Source organism: Gymnogyps californianus, chromosome 2 (assembly GCF_018139145.2).
Source record: "Gymnogyps californianus isolate 813 chromosome 2, ASM1813914v2, whole genome shotgun sequence".
In the NCBI taxonomy this organism is placed as follows: domain Eukaryota; kingdom Metazoa; phylum Chordata; class Aves; order Accipitriformes; family Cathartidae; genus Gymnogyps; species Gymnogyps californianus.
Window position 1 is genome coordinate 142,428,331 of NC_059472.1, and position 21,709 is coordinate 142,450,039.

The following is a 21,709-nucleotide window of genomic DNA, read 5'->3' on the forward strand; positions in this document are numbered from 1 at the left end:
ACACAGAGACAATACTCTTATCTTTCCACTTTAAGCTGTATGAAATGAATGATAATGTCTTTCCACAGGATGAAGGCACAAGCAGAACACCTCACCAGCAAGAAAGCGATTTCAAACAGAGCTGGCAGCATATTCTGTACTATTCAGATTCCTCCAACGTGCCCATTGCCATATATAAGCACCTTTCAGAGCAAAACCAGCACCAACACGTAAAAGTTCCCTTTCCATCTCCTCGGCCCTGGGGTACGTATGCAGTGAATGCTGAGGGATTAGGAGCTGCCTCCTGGGACGTGGGGATAAAGAAGAAAACATTGAATGGAGATTTGAAAGAGACAGAATTTGCCAAGAAGCTAAGTTGCTTCGAGAGTAAATTCCTGTGTCTTGGTGTAGTGGCCAAGGACAACCTGTTTCCCACTTGCACAAGGCTGTTCCTGATGAACAGCAGGGCTGTATGTAGGCGGTGCAGGTACTGAGTCATCATGCTGGCCAAGGAGCAGAGGTTTAAGTGGAAGATGCTTCCTTTGGACCCTTTACTGCCAGGCATGATTGCCAGACCAGCCGATGCCAAAGTCCTCCAAGTGCAGAAGTTACACAGAGCTCCAAGGAGACAAGGAGGTCTGGTTTTGTTTTGGAACTGGTTGTCAACCCCCAGTCTCCCAGGTAGGCTCAAATGACGGAAAACAGTCTTGTGGCTGACCCTGTAAGGAAATTACTCTTCCTTAGCTTCCTATGAGCTCAAAAAGGTTCCTAGGATGTCAACAGACAAGCCTTGCCAAGGGAAGACACCAGGACTCCCACTTCTAAACTAAAGGGAAAACTGAGATATTGACTTATCTGCTTTGCTTGCAGTTTGGCATAAAATTCATTCTCTAAATCAGAGATCTCTCATCCTCTTGTCCAGCTACTTAGATGCCTATGTTCAATTTTCACCCTTTCAATAACTTCATTAATTGACAGTTACAATGAAACTTGCTCACTCACTTCTTAGTGCATAGTGAGAGCAACACAGTTGTAGTGGTTGTAAAGCTTTTCCATAACAGAAAGGTCACATTTTATACACACTTTGGATGTAAATAACTACAAATCATGTGGAACAAGACTAAATCAAGTTTGCAGCAATGCCTCAGCCTACAAGGAGGCAGTTAACAATATGTTTCTTCTGTAATTAAGTCAAATTGAGAGGTTCCAATGTTTTTTTTTAATTATTACAGCAATCTGTTTTACAGCATGGATCCACAAAGAGCTGCACTGGCACAAATGAGGGAGCAGCAGCACAGAGGTGAGAGGGAGTAGCCAGAGGGTGGGAAGGCAAGAAACGGTTATGCTGGCTTTGTCACCTATATCCTGAAACTTAGAAACCTTAGGACTTCTGGAAAAATATGTAGAATCTCCATCCCCGGTATCTGTAAAATCAAGACTGCATGTCTTTTTAATGGGCTGTGTTCCAGTTCAGCCACGAGTTATTGAATGGGAATTACTGGAAGAGGTTGTGAATCTGTGTCAGGAGATCAGGCTGCCTTTGTGGTTCCTGTCCCTCAAATCTATGAACTCTCATTAGGGCTTCTCAAGTCTGAATTCAGCCAGCCAGTATTTTTCAGTAAGAACAGGAGGAAGGACAATGCTTTTGATACTCATACAAATTGCATTGTTTATCTGACTGTCAGTATTATATCTCTGTATTCAATGGGGGTCAGGAGCCTGCTGCAGAATAGCTATGCAACATCAGTTGTTTGACCAAAGGCCTGTTCAGTCAAGCGTTTCACTGCTCATCTGTCAATGGTGCTGCCAGTAATAACAATTAGCTTGACTTAATTGTGTATTTTAACAGCTGCTTAATATTACCCAGATCTTTCCTTCACTCATAATGTAAGATACCTTTCTGTTGAATGTGGTTTTAATTAAGGCTTTGTTCACAACTTTTCACAAGCTGTTGAAAAATTCATGTCCTGTAAGAAAAGTGATGATGCAGTAAGTGCTACCGGGGCAGAGACTAACTTTTTCTTAGATGAACATTGAGCCCTTATGAATTCATGACTCTAGATTAACTGATGTGGGTGCCAAAGGAAAGATGGAATAGATTTAACAACTGCATAACATAAAAGGTGTAAAATATGCAGGTGCTGATACCAGCAAGGTCGTATGTTGGGAGGGAGTGTGTCCTTAAAGTGGTGGCAACCCGTAATCAGTTGCAGAGCACTGTACCAGTTGACTAGATTTCCACGTGGTTGAGAAGTACCAAGCTGATGAAGAGCGCTGTGACTGAGCAGTACTGCAGCATTGCTTCCACTTAAAGCCTGTAGCATTTGTTGCACAAGAAAAAATAAACAAAGTCACATTTTTCAGGAATGTCACAGGAAACAAATGAAGCCTGGAATATCCACTTCAGCATAAGAAAATCTCTCACTTTTCTGTGTGGGTGCGTGCCAAATGGATAATTCTTTACAAGATAGTAGTTACTGAGTTATTACCCCTAATCTTCACACGGGGAATTTGAATTCCGAACTCTCTTAACAAGCCAATATTGTTACACTGACAATCCTCCCCAGATGCCCCAAATAATTCCTTGGTAACTGCAAAAAAAGTTGAGGAAGTTGTTATATATGTGGAATTACATTACGAGCACGAATCACTTTCATCTGGAGCAGATGTCTTGTGTCCTTAGCTTGGCTTCTACTCAGACATGGAAGGCATGACATTTATATATCATTATAAATGGGCTGGGATTTGGTACAGTGCAAACTTTTGGGTTACAGACATTCAGAAGTACAGTCATCACCCTTTCCTCCTTTTTATTGTCCAGAAGCAAATATTTTATAAAATTCTCTCCTCATATTCTGCCAATAAACATTTTAGTTATCCTAGTAACAATTTTTAGATGTGCTGTAAATATACTTGGCAAGCTAATGGATGCCCTTAGCCACTTTAAACAGCCACTTTCTACTTAGTTTATGTATTTTGCACATGTGGAGAACAGTGAAGCAGGGTGGAGCAGCATATGCAGGTCCAACGGTATTCATGCCTTTGGTATCTAGAAAGGTGGGAACTCCCTGCCTGAGGACTTTTGTCAGGGCTCTGGCACAGCCTTTTTTTTTTGTAGACAGTTTCCCAATTTAATCGCTCCTTAGGAAATGAATGATCTTTGAGAATTTACCCCATTGTGAATTTGGTTGAAATATGTAACATCTTGAAAAGTTGTTTTGACAAGGTGTGGGTCTGCAGAAACCCAAGCGGTCACACAAATAGCAACAACCCCATGACTCTGTTTCCATAGGAATACAGGTAATAAGATTCTTTCTCATCAAGTGGCTAGCTATTTTCATACAGCTTGTAGGAAATTTATAGATCCAAGTCAAATCCCAGAAGTCAAAATCATAAAAGGTATACATACACCTACACTTATACAAAGAACAAAGTCATATAAATCTCATTTTCACAAGAAGTCAGGCTAAAAATTAACCCACATTATGCCCTTTCATGCCGGCCACGCTAATATGTCAATTCAACCAAATAAATCCTAACGGTTTTCTCGCACAGCAGAATGGTTTGTTTCCTGTAAGAAGTGAAGGCCCTATGCATACCCCAGTTTCTGAACCAGTTTCCCCAAATAGTCTCAGAGCAATCTTTTCTTATAATGGTCTTTCTTGATTTAAAGACAATAAAGAGCACAGGTTCGCAGTAGAAGAGATTGTTTCTGCTCTGAATCTTCAGACAATTCAATGGGATTTTTATAGGACGATTTTTACACAGGTGAAGGTGAACCAGTTACTGTGTTAATGATCCTTGCTGAGTTTAATGATGAAAAGAACTGACTGGCAAGCTGATGCAAAAGACTGGGACATCTGAAAGTCTTCCTCAGCTACTTCCAAAGCAGCAGCTTGAGTCCCTTCTTTGGGAATTTAACCACGCCGGGGAGTTGTCTTTGCTGTGTTTTAATGTCTCTTTGACTATAGCTGTGAATGTTGGATCACTGGGGTACCGCTGTTCCTACTTATTCAGAAATGAGCCCAAAATGCAAAATGTGGGTCCAGATCTGGATCTAGAATTCAAATGTTGGAGAGCCTCAGGATGTTTGGATCTGGGGTTTTGGTCTCAATGCTATGAATAGAGGCACAACTTGAAGGAGCCATCCTCTTCTTTGGCCCTGATTTTATGGTGGTGGAAGGGTTTACATTTTTATGAAGAAACATCTAAAGCTTTCATCAGGCCAGGTTTCCCATGGCTGACCCGTGCTGCCATCATCACAGGCAGCCTGGCACATTTGCCTGTCCTTCTGTGCTCCAGCTTCTGCACACCCAGGACAGAGCAGATAGGACAACAGGATAAAGGAGCCAGCATGCAGATGTGCTTTTTTTGGAAAAAGCCCTACAGGAGTTTGCACAACATAACAAGTCCAAGCAGGTAACAGGAGAACTAGTATTTTTCCCAAACACCATGATAGTCATAATTACAGTCATATAAATCAATATGATGAAAGAAAAATCACATATTTCCAGATGCCCATGGTAAAACTACTTACTGTAAATTAGAGCCAGAGTTAAGTGTGTGGAAAACTCCTATAATTTGGGCCACAGCTGCAAGAAAAGCTGTAAGAAAAGGCTCTGAGCTGTGACTTTGTTTTCATCACAGCATTTTGTTATGTCTCTTATTATTGCTTTATCAAAAGAAAGTTGGGGTAGCAACATTCTCTTTTACAACAGCCCTATTATTCATTTGGAAAAAAATACAAACAAAAAAAATTACACTAAATTAGTTGAATGATTACCTTTAATTACCATTCACTGACTAAGCTATATCAGATAGAAAGATTCCTATATTAAAATGAATTCTTTTGAAAAATACATCAAGGACATTGCTGTGATTTGTCCTGCCAGCAGATTCCAACATTAATCCTTCCCCAGCATTGCAGCAGAGAACTGAGGTCTCGCCAGAATTTCAATAGCAGTCATTGCACAGAGCTAAATGATGAATCTTTTGTGAAAAAGCATCACTACCTCATCTGTTGTATTTTGTTTCATAACAATAATTTGTAGCTTATTGATCCTTTGAGACTTACCTTTTCATACCAGATGGCTTGATATTATATTTTTTCATTAAAAAGCATTATTAGTAATAGGTGATGATTCATGAATAAATAAAGTAGTCATGGATCTTATTTTTTATTGTTTATCCAGTTTTACAGCCAGGACTCTGCTTTGCCAACAGGTTGCAGTACTACAGCTTTAATAGCGATGGGATCTTTTACACTAATGGCCAGCATGCAAGCATCACGTACCTTCTTTACAGCTTCTAGTTACGGGAAGATAGATACCCTCTAGAAAGACAAAGCAGATGGGTTTTCTACAGTCATACTGATAAATGCTTAGAGACGGCTGTTGGTCATCCCACACACACAGCTTGCAAGTGCCTTCATACAGCTCAGTAGAAGTTCCCAAACCGCTGTGCGACAGGCTGCCGTTCTGGCCCTGTGTGTTGCCTGTGCTCTGTGCCGAGCTCTTCCAACCAGGACGGAAGTTTTGCTTTACACGACATGACCCACAATCTGCTTCCCATTGTTGTGGCAACATCTCCAGCTGGGAGAAATCCATCCCAACCCAAGCCACAAGCCTCCCAGCTCTGCAGTACCTGCAGGCCATTGTAACTAAACTAATTTGCCCACCAAAGATTTTGCTTTGTTTTGCTTTAATAGAGTATCCCAGTGATAAATTGGTTTCAGACTAATTTTCTGCTCAATCTGAATTGTCATCATGGGCTGGCAGACCGTGAACACCAGAAAGAAGATCTTGCCCAAGCAGATTTCCTGCTAGGATATCATCAGGGAGCCGAGCAAGATCTGCAAGAGCAGGCAAATGACCAGAAAGATCCCACCTGGCCCCCCTTTTCCCACCGCCAGTGCCCCAGGGCCAGCAGGGATCCACCATCCCGGCAGCCCTGGACTGCTGCTTGCAGCCTGCCAGCCCAGGGGCACCCTCAGGGACTGCATGGGCTCTTGGTGGTTTTGGGGACGGTCTGCTGTCCTGTCAGCAAGAGATGGTGCTGGCAGCCCCTGAGGGGTGTTTCAGCTGCTTGCAAGGCATGAACACTTACAGGGGAACGTTAAAATGGGGCTTTTAGCATCTGCAGCCAAGGACCGTGGGTCAGTATGTTAGCATCTGAGGCTTTCCATGCTGCGGTTTCTGTCAAAGGCAGTCCTCAGATCCTTCCATTTTTAAAGACAAATATGCTTTTCTTCTGAGCAAAAATCATCTGAAATTGTTTAAAATCTGAGTCTTATTTTGCCTGTCTTTCGCTAAGAAAATGTACATAGCACGTCATTTATACAGAGCAAAAGTGAACACATTTTCACAGCCATAGGTTCAAGGGCACAGCACACACAACTGTATTTAATTCTGCTCACTTACATTATTAAGCACTCATGCCAAATCAGGAGCATTAACATTTTTGGATTCAGGCTATGGAAAGCTAAACGGTATGGCCAATGTCTTCAGACTTCAGTGTCTAACTATCACGATCTAAAGTCATTCCTATGGAAAAGCCTATTCAGAAGGAACAAGAAACAATCAAGACCCTGAAACATAATTGGGCTCCATAAACAACACCTTAAACCTCCACAGATGTATTGTTTTGTTTCAGGCAGCTTTTGCTTCTATGCTCATGTGTATTCTGTTTAGCTTTATCAAGTGGTTTTATAAATTTGGGACTTTTTTTTAATTGCAAAGGGGCACTCCATTAGAGTGCATTGAGGGACTTGGAGGAAGAGTGATATTTACTGATGAGGGGGCCAGTCCAACTCCTGTTGCAGATGTTTTATGAACTTCTCCTGGAGAGAACTGAGCCATTCGCTTTGGTGTTTAGGTATGGATTGACAGCCTCACTTCAGAGCCACTCCATTCAGAATACTACCCAAATATTTGGCATATGCCAAATCTGGATTTTCAGCAGGGCCTGTTACAAGGGATGCATTTTTGGCAACAAAGTCTGGAAAGTTTCTTTCAAAAACACTTTTTACCCTAGAGCCCTAGCTTGAACATCATGTTATATCCAGATATCTACAGTTTGCATTAATAATTTACTAATCTAATTAATCTTAATTAATTAATCTTACTAATTAGTAAGCTGTTCTAGGAACTCCAGCTGTTCTAGGAACCTAATCCGGTTCCATGGACTGAAATAAGTAGATTTTGGTCATACTCATATTGAATGTAAGAAATCTGCTTATAAGAACAGTAGTGAACAATCAAGCCTGGTATCTAGTAACAGATCTACTAATCAGTAATTGCATAATAGCTGACATGAGTAAAACAGGATATTAGAAACTCACGTTTGCTATAGACAGCAACGACTCCGTTCTTTTCTGCCTTTTTGCTAGTATAATTATTCACACTGACTACTGAATTTGGGTGTTTTTATTTGAATAAATGATTCATTAATACAATTTATGATTGTTTAATTACCCTGGGAGAATAATAGTCAAGATAATTGAATAACATTCAGCTAATAATGTATTGGTTGATGTTTATTCCTGCTCCCAATTCCATCAATCGTGAATCCATCTTTTTCTTTGATTTGCTTGATCTCTCTTAGAATTAATGCAGAAAAAAGTAGGAAGAAGCAAATTGCCTCAAAAAAGTAAGGAAAAAAATAACATCACCATTTTTTCCACATATGCTCTATAAATTTCTTATTGTAGTAGGAAACATTTAAAATCAAACAACCCATACTGTAATTAGAGCACAGTTCATGGGAAGGAGCATACTCGGCCTTATGTTTCTGGAACTATACTTAAGTCATGCAGTAATAGCCAAATCAATGCATTATTTTATCGGATAAAAGTCACTAAAGTAAACTGAAAAGCTTGCTCTGAAATATATAATGTGGTTTTATATACATGTATTTTTACATATTTTACAGGCAGTAGGAGATTAGAGTGGATTTAAGTAGTTCCACTAAAACAATTCAACTATAAAGCTTGAGCACAAGCATGTGCAAGAGGCATGAAACTATTCTGTGTTTTATTGCACTAGTTACAATGACCATTATATTTACAGCTTTCTTTTGAATGTACATTAAAATGATACTGAACAGAAGCAGGTAAAACAGAAACCTTAGTCTTTAGCTCTCCTGGTTTCCAGGACAGTTGAAAAAAAAAAGAAAGAATTATGAGTTAGTTGTAACAAAAGCCTTGAAGCGGATATAGAATCCAAGTTAATGATATCCTGTAATCTGATCCTGAGCGGACACGGACAGCTGTTCTCGGGGCCCTAATGAACCATGCACATTTACAGATCACTGATTAGCAGAACTTGATACTGGTGGGCACAGACAAGTCCTAACACTATTTGAAATAGCTCTGGTGGTATTAAATAACAGGGATCTGTTATCATGTGATTACCTGTCTGTAAAATTCCTATTTATCTTCATTATGCTGCTGCTTTTCTCAGAGATGAAAGTGGGAAAGGCTTGTCATCTTTGATACTACACCTGTTGCTTTAACTCTTTGTGCTTCTTTGATAGATGAACAGATTCCTCAGGGTCAGGTTGCAGAGAGAAGCTCTGCAGCGGAGAGCTGCTCTGGGCACAGCCATGGCCCTGCTGCCTCCCGTGATGCTCCATGGGGCAACAGTGACTCCAGCCAAAACAGACAGAAGGATTTCTTCTTGATTTATGACAATAGTCACTGTTTATTGGGGGTGGCGGTGTGGAAATGTGGTCCCATGCAAATAACAGTTTATGTTCAATTTCAAGCAACTGGATGTACTAAGAAGACCAGCGGTAGCAGCAATGCCAATTATGCTATGGGGCACTCCAATATGCTTTATTTATGTATCTAGCTTCTGCACTTCCTTGATGTTATTTCAAGTGCTTAGCCCAGTCTGTGCAATTTGAACATCTAACTTCCATTAAAAAAATGAGGTAGCTGCTAGATACCTGCATCCATTTGCAGTGCAGTTTGCCTAGCTCTCTCCTTGAAGGCAGTAATAAGGTAAAATTAACAGCACTGATCCTTTGCATAACAGTAAGAAAGACACTAAAGCATGCATCTGGCTGCGTGATGTTGAGCGGATAGGCATTATTTATGGCTGGTCTTCAGTTGATGAGAACTCAACATGTAAAATACTGCTAAATGCAAAGTGATGTTGCTAGACAACTGGGTCTCCAGTCACTCCAGATATTCAGGGATGAAGAAGATATTCAGGGATGAAGGACGGAAACCTCAGCACTGAAAACCTTTTTATCTCACTTTTTAAAGAGTGATTAAACTAATCTCTGTAAAACATTACCCATTACAACTTTTTTTTTAAAAACCCAAGTATGACTTTAAATTAGTGATTTTTCCAGGTACTTTCCTTCACCTGGGTTTTCTCAAAATGAATTATTCTGCAACATTTGTTGCCTGTAAGTCATCAGCTTGGTCCTGTGTACATGTACAACCTTTCGTGTCCCAGAGAAGGTAAAAGTCTTGTGTCTAAGCAACACTGAACACTGAGAATGAGCTCACTTGCAGCATCACGTGCCCGTCGCTGAATCACCATTTCCCTCAACCTTGCCACTTCCCAAACTGGCTGAGCAAAAAAAGCAATACCTGTACTAACATCCTTGGGATAATGGTTAGTTTGAAACCAGAAAAACTCAGAATCAAGTAATTATGGCTGAAATCCAACCTGTACAACAACACATTCCAAACTTGCGCTTCTGTTATTCTGTTATTTTTTTCACTGTGAGAGGTTCAAGATTTTAAATATCCTCGAGTAACACTGACTGCTATAAAAGCACCTTAAATACAGAGGTAGAAAATTCTTTTTCTGAGTTTATTTGTCCTCATTTGCATTTTCTTGAGAACTTTTTCTTAAATATTCAGTGTTTCCTTTCATAAATTGCTTGTAGAACAAGCTGTTGTTTTTTCTGTTCAGATGGACAGAGGGAACAAAATAAGTTTACTGGGAGAGATTATTCTTCTGTGGCTAGAAAGTCCATTTCTGGAAGAATTTTGAAAAGATTTCCTGCCATACTTTGGACTTGTACTTCAGCATAAAGAAGAAGCAGTTATGCTACTGACCAGCAGCCCCATTTTATGTTCTTTTACCGCATCTTTCACAATGTACCAACTCGCATGCATACACCATCCAGCCCCTTCTAGGAAATAAATGCAATCTTGTCCAATGAGCCCATCCTGCTGGATGGAGGATGCCAGATGGATTTATATGCCTAATAATTTATGCTCTGAAATGAAAGTTTTTATTATTTCCTTGATTTTTACGTTAGTGTTGATTTCATAAACAGTTTCAAAATATTATCTTAGTTATTTCTAACATAATCCTACTATGCAAAGTTAAAGGAACCTCATAACAGTCAATACGTATAGCTTGGGATTCCTCCTGCTGGCAGCTACCAGCTTGTGTTTAATGTTCTCCCTAGGGTATTCTTCCTTTCTTTCTTCTTCTAAGGTACTAACAAAGCAGCATTTCAACAATATTTTTCCTCAGTCCTTAAAGAAAATCAGCTTCTCTGTGATGACACAAAGTTTGGGGATGCTAACATTTGTCTGGAGTCCCTTTCCAGTTAGGGAATGCAGCCTAGGTGAAACGTTCAGCTGCCTATTTATGATGGGATTCATCGGCCTTCATCTTAGACCTCTGAAGTTAGACATTTATTCTCTGCCAGTCATTAGGGTCTCTTAATAGTCAATGGGAAGAGACAGGCACTTCCAGAAGGTGATTTATTCCATCCTAAAACAGGTGTTTAAGATAGGGGAGATGAATTGCCCTGTGGAGGTCCTATCTCTCCTCGATGACTAGAGCAGTCTGAAGTCATTTGTTCCTAGGATCTGTACAACAGGACCACGAAGTATGCTCTGTCATTAATTCCAGAATAAAAGAGTCATTGAAAATGATGTGGCTGGGGTGAACAGAAAGTATAGCCAGGCTTTTCAAATCATACACAAGGAAAATTTAAACTGTAGTCAATGAGGTACTTCAGAAAACGGCAACTGGAATCTAATTCCGAGGGCAGACAATGGTGGGGAGAGCTCAGCACTGAACCGACAGAAGTTGAGCCTTTGGCTGTTAGAAGCATGGTTTCTTCTTTCTGATCACTTTAATTCTGCACCTTATATCCTTAAGAGAGGCAGTTAATTTTTGCACTTCCCTCAGTCACAGCTCATTTAGGAAAACCTCCACGGAACAGCAGAACTAGAAAACGCAGAGAATACTCTGACAAATTGAAACCCTTGGCTGTCCTCTTGGCACAGCATAATCGCCACTTTTTAACCACCGTTTCGGGAGAACCATCCAGAACAGCATGGAGTAAGGGGTGACTGCAAAGGCAGATGTCCCCTTCCGTTCTCTCTTTACCTAACCGATCAGTTCCTCATTTGCTCAGAGACTGAAAAAGAAAAAACCTGAAAATAGAGGCCAGGAAGGGGTCTTTTGATCAATGCTGAGGCACAGTGGGACTGAGCATCACAGACGAAAGACCTTTTCCCAGGCACAGGGAGTGGAAGCCCTACTAGCTGAGCCAGGGGAAACAACATCTCCTTCAGCAGAGGCCTCCCATCTGTGGGTGGCCACCAAGGCTGTGGACACCCAAGGGATGCTGAGAGTCAGTTCCCAGGGATGGATGAAGCACCCTGTGAGTAGGGTAGGGTGAAAGGGCAAACTTAATATTTGGAAGATGAACAAGTATTATTTGATTCCACTTAGCTAATGCACTCTTCCTTGTTTTTATTAAACTAATCAGCTTTGATTCAATCATATTATTTTAAGATAGTAGAGATCATCCAGAGTAGATGGTGCCATTTCACATAGATATCTTTTGTGCTACACAGAAATTACATTACGCATTCACTTTGGGGTGTATCTTTCAACATGGTTCTAATCCGATTATCAGATCTAAACATTGCCAGTGAAGTTGCTTGAGATGAAAGAGATAATTTTCTAGAGGCGATAAAAACATTTAATTTCTGATTCTTGAGGCAGAAGAGACTTTTAAAATCTTTGGTGTTGGCTTTAGCAAAGTAAAAGGTATTGATGTATACCAACCATATGATTTCAAACACAGGAATAACAAAAGAGCTGTGAAGTATCTCTAAAGATAAAAGATAAGTGATACATTCAGTATATCCAATCAATAACACAATCTCTCTCACCTAGTCTAAATCAGTCTACAGACTGCAAGAGCAATATCCAATTCTCACTATAGCAGTCATACAGAATCAGAGAGGAAGTGGCACGCAATAGATCTCTGCTTTACTGCTTTACTCTTACTGAAGGCAGTGGAAAGCCCACGATGTGTATATCCCACCTGGAGAAGAATATATTCTTTCTCTAAAATCTTCTGCAGTTGCAGCAGGTGCATAAGAGAGCTGGTCCTGTCCTGCTCCATCTTCAGTCTGGCTGTCTCTGCAAAAGATTGCCAGTGCTACAGAGAAGGCTGAGCTGAATTCAGCCTTTTTCAGGGTAACTTGCTGAACCATGCAGGTGACCCTCTTGGGCTCCTGGATGTACTTGGCAAGTGCAAGTGAGGGGTGGAATTCATCTGACCTAAATACTGGCATTTACAGTGTGGATACACTTGCCCAAGCTAGTCTCAATTTACAATCAACGCAGAGAAACAGCCATTTCATAGGGTCTGTTTTTAAAGTTTTGGAGTGAAATGAAGCATGTATTGGTTCCATTGCTATTAATGGCATTGGTGACCACCTCAATGTAAACATCTATATTTAAGCAGAGGCCTTTCCTTCCCCATTTGTAGTACCACAAAACCTGTGGAACAAGGATACAACTTTTGCCTTGTAGATGTGTCTTAGACCCTTCTCTGGCATCAGTGCAAAGGAGCTAGAAAGCTACGTTAGTAGGATGACTGGTGATAACATTTATCTGCAAAACTCCCAGACCTTGAGTTAAAAACAGGGCAGCTTCTTGCTTGGTTACATTCTGTTCTAGTGAATTTTGTTGCAACACAGACCTTAAAGTATAAATGTAAGATAGCATAAGCTGTCTTGAGATTGCTTTGTCTTTCACTGGGAGCCAAAGAGGCCGTCTGCTCCCTAGAGACTGCTGAATTGTTTTAAACTGTTTTAAAGAGGGTCTGCAAGCAGTACCTCTACCACCACTGACCTCTGGCACACTGTAGGAATACTCCGAATCAATAATCAGCTTCTTCCTCTGCAGTCCTCAAGCACCAGGCAGCCAGACTGTGGCATCCTTTGTGTTTTCTTCCTTTGAGGGAAGCCTTGGAAGAGTGTCCCTAACTGAGGTCTAAGAGAAGCTGCAATACTTTCCCTAGAACAGAGTCTCCTATGCTGATGAAAAATCTGCCCTTTTATCAATTCTGCAGAGTAATTAAAGTAATGGATGGAACTTTGAAATACCAGGATCCCGCTTTTAATATTTAGATGCTATCATTGAAACTCATTGTATGGCTACCCAAGAAAGCTTTGTGATAACTGCTCCAATTCAACTACTTTGACTGTGAAGATATGCAAAAACAAGGAGCATAAATGAGTCAAGATGCTGAAAACTCTCATAAAGAGTGTCTTTTTTAGACCACTACCCCTGGGTTTTAACCTATGCCCACTTGTCAATATGAAAATACCACTTGATCTCAACAGGAACAGGAATAGCCCATAAAGCAATCTTTAGATCTGAATGAAAACACAAACCACTGATATTTTCAACTTTAGACCTATTGCAAGGCCATTGCAGAGTATCTGATAATGGCATTTATGTTTATATAGTCCATTGTTTTTCCTGTGCTGCAAACTTTCCACTCTTGACAGCCCTGTTTCCTGTTTCCCATTATGGAAATCTCCAAAGGGGGTTTCCTTCTGTTTTTCTTATGGTCAAAAGGAATTTCATAAGTACAAGTCAAGTTTCTTTTCAGTGCTACACGTGCAGAATGGAATCTGAAAGCTCCCAGCGTAATCATCTCCAGCATGTACACAGTTAGTGTTACACATAATCCACATCTGGGTCACAAAATCTCTGAAACGCTTCCAGGAATATTTAGACAGCCATAATGCAACACATTGCTGTATAAGGGAGAAATAGAGCTAACCTCAATGTCAAGGTTATAGCTTTTGAGAAACACAGCAGCTTCCCTTCAGAACTTTGCAGCTCACCTTCTGGGTCCTGACTGCCATCAGTTTGAGTACCATTAATATTTTTCTTTCCACTCAAGCCCATAGACACATCTGAAAACAGTTTACATCCCAACATGCCTTATGCTGCTGATATTTAGGTCTAAACTGTGTATAAAACTTGGTGCATATGTAACCCATATATTTTAATACAAGAGACTGTCTTGGCACCTTTTTCTGCTACAATCAGCTCAGAACCCCAGGAGATAAAATATGGTTGAAACTGAACTAGCAGGCAGTCTGCATTACAGTATTCATTTCAGAGTTAAAACACATTTCTAGATCAGATCTGGGCTTGGCACTATGCTGCAGCACTGCCTTGTGTGTAATATAGTATCTATAAACTACTTTTTAACCACTGCTTATGGCATAGAACCCATGGTGATATAAATGCTATATGAAGCCCTTCAAAATTTTAATTTCAGCACAGTTTACTTAAATAGTGGACTACGGATGGTGCATCAAGGAACACAACAGCAGGCATTACCTGTAGCCATCAATCATATTATTGTAATTTCTTAACAAAATTTTTGGGGGAGTGAGGGTAAAAAGGTGGTTCATTTTTGGTGTATCTTCTCTTCATGCAGCTGTGTCTGCTCCACAAATGATTTGTGCCAAAGAATTCCTTCATTTTGCTGTTTTCAATCCCAAAAAGGGATCTAACCAGAAAAGATTATCTGGATCTATGTTAATCTGCTCTGTCTTGCCACTGCCTTTGAACTTTCTAGCTGCAAATTTGCCTTTTGAATTGCTTTTACTACCGACGACTCTCTCATTTTGTGTCACTGCCCATATAGGTCCACTGGTGAGTAAATGTTCCTGCATGTCCCTGTACAGACTCTCCTCTGCAGAAAAGATGAGAGTCTTTCAGCAAGAGAGGTTTGGGGTTCAATCCCTGATCAAGATGGTAGGTGTCGTGTCTAAAGAGCAAATGCAATAGTGCTTATCCACTGTCCATCTGTGTGCATCTCTGTTGTTGTCAGGTTTGCACAATAGCCTGCAAAGAGAGGAGAAAGATATGGCCCTTGGAGGGGCCTCTCTCTCCCTACACACTATAAAAGAGCCTAAATAAGTATCCTAGATGAGACACCTACCTTGTAGATTGCTGAAGTTGGGTGAGTTGATTCCCCCCCCCATAATTTCTTATACTCGTTCTTCTCTTCCTTTCCCTCGCCCTTTGTATGCCAAATGGTGCAAATAATTCTTGGGGGAACGGGAAGAACCTTTGGCGGTTGCTTGCTCTCTCTACTGTGAGAAGATATGTGGTGATATCAGAGGTAGGCTCTGCTTCCTAGTGGCTTGGACAGGGTAGGGGCGATGTCACTGTTTACTTATTTATTTTGCTTTGTGCTAAGCTTTGTGTATTGTTAGTGCCCCTGACACTGACTACCCATCCAGCAGACATGCTTTCAGAATCTTTTCTTTTCTGAATCTATTCTTTTTTTCCCTCCTTCCTTTGTGTAAAGGATATGTACTGGCTTTGTGGAATCCCTGTAGCAAGTTGTGAATGATGTATGAACTGAAAAATCTTTGCCTGGTACACAGTAGGAATACAGAAAGTGCTGTGCAGTCACTGTTGTGCTATGCTTTTTTCTATATATACAGACACACAGTAGTCATCTTATATTCATTTTGACAAGCCCTTTATGTCCAGACACCTTGGGATGGGATGGCTTGTGTACCATTGGCCTGCACTGGAATATATATCAGAGAGATTTTTGTGCATAATTGTTCCCTGTGCTGTGCTCGGAAGAAATTGGTCTTCTGCTTTTGTTAATATGCCAGCCTGAGGTTCCTCCTCAGTTCATATTTCAGACAGCAAGTATGCCTGGGAAGCATTGCTAAGATGTCTGTATTTTGCAAATCTGTGCTCAGACAGGGGCTTGAATCCTAGACACTGAGCTACAAACTTGAGGACATGCTCATTTTTTTAATTGGCATGAACCCTGGCTATTCCCTGTTTACAGCCTATTGTGCACTCATTAGTTTTGTTTCCTTTGGGCATCCAGTCCAGCTTAGCTAGTGGAAAGAATACAGAATACCCAGTAGAAATGCAAGTGCAAATCAGAGAGGAGATTTTTCCCTTCTATTTTAATGGCTACAAGATTCATACTCCTCCTCAGACACCTATTGCTAACTTAGATTTTTGATTTCCCATGCTGCCATACCTGAAAGAGACTGCTTTGCACTAAGATATTTCTGCAAGATATGTGCCACCAAAGGAAATCTTACTTGATTTCCCCTGATTATACAAGGGTGTCTTCCTAATGTGGGATGGCTGACTCTTTTTCCCTCTGTAGTCACACAGCACATTATTAGTTGCTTGAACCCGTTGTTTGATTCCACCTGACTGAAGAGATTTCATTTTTATGAGCAATGGCCAGTGAGACACAAGTTAATTTTAGCCTTCCCCTAAGTGTCGTTTTCTCATTAATAATAGGTATTGAAGTCAAACCAAAGGCTCATTTTATTAAAAGTGGAGAGCTTAGGGAGGAAGCAGAGGTGACTGACTAAAGTACCAGGATCCTGGGTTACGTTGAATAAATCACACCCCTGCTCTGAGCCTCAGTTTCCTAACTTGAAAATAGGAATAAAACAGATAGCTCTTCAGTTCTGGAGACTGACAGGTGAACAGCACTGAACAAAAACGAAGGACTTGTATAAAGTATGAGTAAAAAGAGAAGCAAGCAGATGAGACCACAGAGGGAGAGAAGCAGCAGTTGGGGAGGGGGATACACCCAGGTCACTTGCAAACAGGGTGTCAGAAATCCTTATGCACAGTGAGGCAGGCAGCAAAGGTTTGCAAGGGGAGGTGGTGTGCAGCCAGTCTGGCTGCAGAAGTCCCAGAGAAGACAGGTAAATCTCCATGCATGGAGAATTTCTCTCTCAGGAAACGACAACAGGAAGAAAAAAGCCAGAGTTAGCTACAGCTGAGCCCACTGCTTTGCCCTAGGCATCCCCAAACCATGGGGAGAGAGCAGAAGGGTCCTGAGTGAGGGGCAGGGCTGCTGCAGCCGAGACTGTTGGGGTTGCATGGGGAGATGTCAGGAGGCTGTTCTTACTACAACCATTAGTATAAAAATGGTTATCATCAACTACTGTTTTGTCATTTTTTTGTCTCTAGTTCCCCCAAGCAAAACAGACATTTACAGTACACCCAAAATAGGAGACTGTTTAAAAGGGGGTTTTCATGATTGCAAATAAAGAGTATCCTTGGCAACATTTCTTTCCTATTCTTAGCAATCAGTTGCTGAACCCTACCCCAGAGTGTGCCATGTCTGATATTCCCCCGTATTCATGTCTGGACAAACAAAGCTGATTCCTGAGCCTATGAACACATTGAAACTGTTGCCGCATTCATTGCAATCTTGGCAGAAGGAAATTGGACCAAGGCGATACTCCTGGCCATACTTTCAGTATAATTCTTTTCTTTTCACTACAGAACCTTGATGTGGTCCTGCCCTAACCTTTCTTTGAGTCGTTTCTCCTGCTGGGGGATTTGAACAGCAAAAAAAGGTTTCTGCACTTGCTTGAATTCAGCAGAGAGTGGCTAATGAGCCCTCCTGATCTTCTGTGCCACCGGGGTGTGCGGACACGGCAGCAGCAGCTCTGCCTGAGCCATGGGGACCCAAAGCTGCCCTGCACCCAGCACCCCATCCCGGGCTGCACGGTGGGACAGGCGGCCAGGGGCTCCCTCATGTCCAACACAGCCAGCACACTCCTACCTGCACCCTGCAGAGGGGTCGGCTCCCCCTCCCCTGGGGATGGGCATCTGGCTGCCTCCCCAGGCAGGCACACATCTGCCCCGGCTTCCAGATGTTGTGGTCACCCTTGGGCACCTCAAACTGCCCAGCCAATATCTGCTGCACTGCGCAGCAGGTGTGCCTTATGCATATTTTTTGTAATGATATTGTGGCATACTGTACATCTTTCAGACTTTTTATTTTTGCACTGTCTTGTGCTCATAAAACAGTATATGATACTCCCTACCAACTAGATGATTAATGTTTGGCTCAAGAGTAGCCTACAAATTGTTTTTGGATGCTTGCAGGAAACTGCTGTAAAAATGTTTCTAGATAATTGGAATGCTGGAAACTTATGATTTTTGTTATCAAAATATGTTAAAATCAACTATGATAGTATAGTCTGCATTTCGTTAATGCCCCTGAGGTTTTCTTGCCATTCTAGTATTTAAGAGTTTAAAACTAATACATCCAAGTCTCTACCACCCAATTTTTATTCATAGATTAAAAGAAAAAAACAAACTTTCCTGTTTTTTCAGTACCCGATCAGTTTCTCAGCTTGAATGAATGCCTTGAATAAGTCCAAATGCAGAAAAAAACCTTCTCTGCACCTGTGGAGAAGCTACAGCTGGCAAAAGCAAACATTTTTCCAGGTGTTCAGTCATCGACTTCCTGCTCCTGAATGGTGGGACTCTCTTAAAATTTCAAGAATAAATATGCTTAACTCAAGTATTATTTTTAATTTAACTTGAAATGGCCTTAAGTTATTTCAGTAATCTTAGGCCTTTGTATAGGTTAACCTAATTTCAGAGTTAATTTTAAATTATTTAAATATTTAAATGAAATTTAAATAAATAAATGAGTCAGTATTAGCAACACTTAAATACAGACCCTTTCATTATTATTTCTGAGTACTAGTTTTTGCACCCTTTGTAGAAAAAGTTGATTAGAAGTTTCCAACTGCTAAATCATATTGAGAGACTAACAGTGATGTTAACTGTTATTTTAATGTAAGAAGCGCAAAACCTGTGATTACCAAATAAATATGATGTGATCAGAAACCGGAAGGGTTATGCCCAGTAGGCAATTTTTTTTTAAGACTTGACTCGCTTCATTCAAAACGTTTGAGCCCCCTGTTCCAAAGCAAGGGCCTGGCCAGACCACTGCTTCTTGCTGGGCTGGTGCTCTTCTTTCCCGGGTGGTATGGTCTTTTCATCACCAAACAGCTGGAGAATACTGATCCAGGGAGGGAAATTAAAAGTACCTATACTGAAATGACTTTCTAAAGTTGACATAGGGATAGATACCAGGCAATTTAATACGTCTGCTTCGGAAACTGCGCGGTGTACTATCAATGAGGCTGTCACAAGCAATCCTAATCATCTCCCCTTTATTGTCTGAACCCATCTACTAGCAGGCGCTTTAGGACTGAGTCTCCCATTTGCGGGAAAACAAAACGTCGCTCTCTCTGCGGACAGGAAGCGACCAGACTGAATCTGTGATACACTGTGCTACCACAAACAGAGCTTCAGCAAGGGAGAGCACAGAAAAGGGATGCTCTGAGGCCACGTGTAGGGCTACTGCACTGCATTTCAGGTTCAGCGGCAGCAGGGCATTTCAGTGTGAACCGAGCTGATTAGCGGGGTCCTGAGGGTGAGTTGTGTCACCCAGTCGGACCCTCTGCTCCCCGGAGTAGTGCTGCCGCAGCAGAGCAGCATGCCTTGCATGCCCTGCGATGGCTTGCACCCTGGGGTGCCATTTCCTTGTACTAGTCCGGAGTGATTACTTACAGATATTTACTTTAGCACATGGCATATAGAACATTAAAAGGGTTTTGAAAATCTCTCAGTTTTTCAACTTCTGAAGGATTTTTAACTTCAAAGTCTGAAGAAATGTCGGCCTTCTATGTTTGGAAATGCCAGCAGCTTTTGCATATCCCCACTGCAGTACCAAGCAACCCCCAGCAGAGAGGAACGATTACTGCCTCCGTGGCGTAAGGATGGCTTTTGATCTCCTAACATATTGGAAATTACTTAAAGGTAAGCCATCTGCTAGCTGAGGAACAAAAATAGATTACATCACACCCTGCCAGAAAGATTGTGTTAAATCCTGTGTATCAAGGCTTTTAATAATTCTAAATTAAGTCAGCTAATAGGATTAGGTACACATTTTCCTTAGGCTTCTTTCACCAACTATTCACAAAAAACTTTTTTTTGGTGGAGGTCTGTAAAATTCAGGTGTGTTCCACTGTGAATAAAAAGAGTTCTTTCAAGAATGAAACATTTCTTCAGATCACAATTGCTCTCCAAAAGCACTTACAGTAGGAGAGCAGGTCAGTGTGTGGGGAGTGGGAGGAACTCGGCCCCTTTATTTTTTGTTAATATAGTAGTATTAACTGCAAATGTTGGATTGCTTTGCTAGGGTATTGCAACTACTTATACATGATGCAACCTGTCCTTAAAAGATCATTCAAGAAACTGTTAAAAGTCTTTAATTCTTCCCTTTTTTTAAAGTAGTTGGCCACCTAAGAAAGGTGGTGCACACCAGTTCTGTTTACACTTAGAAGAAACTTTGGCTAGTATTCCTTGTGATTAGGAGATCATAAACCTCACTATTTTGGCTTTGACACTGTCCAGGAAAAGATGCTTATAAGACAGTCCTCCCACTCTCCTTTCACTGGTACATCCATCTGGTTCCTGGCAATCTGTCAATCATGGACTACGATAGCTGGAACTTATATCCAAGTCTTTGGGTTTAATAGCACTTAGTGGACATTTTCTTTCATTAATTTGTGCAATTATTTTGTAAGCTCATTTATAGTTCCAGCTTTTGTAACATACTTTGGCAATGAGTTTCACAATTTAGGTCTATGTTGTGTGGTAACTACTTCCTTTTATTAAAAACTTTTGAGCTCATAATTTTATAAGGGGGGGCATTTACTGTCTACTTTTCTTGCCAGAATTGAAGAATTTGGAATCATGTTTGTATGAAAGGTAATTTGGTCATATCCTGTTTGGAACCTGTTTTTTATACTTGTTGCCATTAATTCTTGTGCATTTATCAGTGACTAAGTTTTACTATCTCTTTATCAAAAACACATGAAAAAAATTGTTTGTAATTTTTTTTTCTTTCAGGTGGTCTAGGATTTATTACTGAAGATTTCTAATATGACAGAAGAAGGCATGCTCGTTACCATTAAGAAATCCTCCTTAGCCAACAAATATTCATGGCCTTACCAGGAATTAGCAGTTAACATACTCAACTGTGGTAAGTGGTATCTTCCTCTATGAGTAATTTATTTCTTTTCAAAGCAAAGTATACCCCATAAAATAAGGCTATAAGAATCTGGAAACGTATCAGTTAGAACCAAACCCAGAATGTATGGTTTCTGAGCAATGCAAGAAATGCAAATATAAAGGAATTGTGGCCCCATGCCACAAAAACTTCTGGGCAGAAACTTGGTGAGTTCCATTATCTCAGACATAGTTACAGTCATTGGGATTACTCCTGTGCTCAAGGTTAAGTATGTATTACTTCTCTATATGTGAACCCCAGAAGTCATTACTTGTGTTAGATAAGAGTTTGGAAAACTAAGGCCCTAACTAGCTGGTTATGGTTTTACATCTATGTTTAGCACAAAAGAAGTCTTTTGCATTTCTGATGTCAAATACACCATCGTGTAGATATTAGGACAAAAGCAAAGGACAAGGTTGCCAAGTATGGAATTGTATTAAAACAATAACAAGAATCCCCCTTCAACTTCTGTGTCCTGGCATTTAAGTATTTCTGGAAGTTCAGTTCAGTAGAACTGGGGAGGTTGACTGGCCAGGGA